This window comes from Alligator sinensis, unplaced genomic scaffold (genome assembly GCF_000455745.1).
Source record: "Alligator sinensis unplaced genomic scaffold, ASM45574v1 scaffold389_1, whole genome shotgun sequence".
Taxonomy (NCBI): Eukaryota; Metazoa; Chordata; order Crocodylia; family Alligatoridae; genus Alligator; species Alligator sinensis.
This window is the reverse complement of record NW_005841951.1, coordinates 1355047-1356921: the sequence shown is the minus strand read 5'-3', so window position 1 is coordinate 1356921 and position 1875 is coordinate 1355047.

Genomic DNA, 1875 nt, shown 5'->3' with positions numbered 1-1875 from the left:
GGGGGGGGGGGAGGAGCGTGGTGAGTGCTGAGTGGTGGTTGGCAACCACCCACAGACACCGCCAGCAGTGTTGGTGGTGGGGGAGGAGGGGTGACAAGCGGCAACTACCTGCAGGTACCACCAGCAGCATCAGCAGCGCTTTTTGCAGGGGGTGCACTGCAAATCTCAGGGGGTGCATGTGCACCTCCTACGCATCATCAATGCTACAGGGATAGGATCAGTGCAAATTCCTCCACAATGCCCTGTAACCACATCCCAGCCTCAAACTCCTCAAACAGCCTTCACTCATGTGGGAGGCACTGTGCATTTTCATCTCTTTCCTACGTTTCAGTTATTTTATACAGGTGCACTGGTTCATACATTGGTCCATATAATATTGGCACCAATAAAAGGAAAATTGACATTAAATCAGCAATCAGCTTTTTTTGCCTGATTTGGCCAATAATGTCACTGATAAATGCCATGTGCCTGTGCACAGCCACACCATGCACATGGCCAGGAATGCGACCTGGCAGCTTGGAGAGCAACATCTGTCTGGCAAGTCTGTCGGGGGCAAGGAAGGAAAGGGTATGGGGGGGGACATATCGAGGCCCCCACAGTGAGCAAGGAAGTGGGGCTGGGGCAGGGGCTGCACAGCCAGGACGGGGCTGGGCTTGGGACGGAGTCATGGCTTATCCAGGGTGGGGAAGGAGGGGTGGGTAGAGCAGCACAGCACAGCATGGAGCAGAGCCAGCAGCATGGAGAGCTGCCTCCAGCTAGTAAGTCGGAAGGGGAGGGGGGAGAGGGAAGGAGTGGGAGAGCAGATCAGTGCCCCCCATGGTGAGGGAGGGGGCAGGTGCTGCCCAGCCGGGGCAGGGGGGGAGGGAGAGGAGACATGGGACATGCATTCTGGGAGGAAGGGGGTGTGTGCCTCCTGGACCTGTGCAATGTGGGGGGCAGGCTGCAGCTGCAGGGTGCAGCTGGCACTGCGCGGGGCTTTTCATGCTCGGGGCTGGGCTCGGAGTGAGCTCCGGCAGCACTGCGAGGAGGCTGCAGCCACCCCAAATTTTGCCACAGCTCCACCCCCAGCCCTGTGCCACTGTCTGCTGCTCGGTACAGCCCTGGCTTTTCCCAGCGCTTTGGTGGAGGTGGGATGTTCTGCCAGGGCTGTGTTGAGTGGCGGGTGGCAATGCAGGGCTGGGAGCGGAGCTGTGGTGAAATCTGGGGTGGCTGCAGCCTCTTCCCTGTGCCACTGGAGCCCTCTCCAAGCCCAGCCCTTGGCAAGAAAGGCCCTGTGCAGCTCAGCCTCCAGCTCCACCCCACAGCTGCTGCCCGCGCCACGCAGGTCCAGAGGCAACCCCAAGCCCCCGCACTCCCGGGGTGCAAGCAGCAGCAGGAGCTGCCTCCACCCCACGAGCCATGCCTCCATCCTGCGCTCCCCCTGCCTGCCCTGGTTGGGCAGCTCCTACCTCTGCCCCCTCCCTCACCATGGGGAACATTGATCTGCGCCCCCCCCCCCACACCCTTTTCCTGCCCGCTTCCCTTCCACCACAACAGACTTACCACCTGGATGCAGCTGTATCGGATATCAGATTGGTATCAGCTATCAGTAACGGCTCCCAAAATCTCTATCGGTGCACCCCTAGAGGCATGTGCCCCCCAGATCTGTGCATGGGGTGAGGGTGGGCCACCATTGGATGCTCGAGGCTGGGGCTGCACTTGGGGCAGGCCACGAGAGAGGGGCTTTATGTGGGGGGGGTCTATAGTGAATTTAGGGTGGCTGTAACCCCCGCATAGTTCTCCCAGTGCTGCCACTGTATGCCCCGAGTACAGCCTGGGTCCAGCCCCCTGCTGGGACGAGGCCAAAAGCAGCCCCTGGCCCCAAGCGTGCAGCCT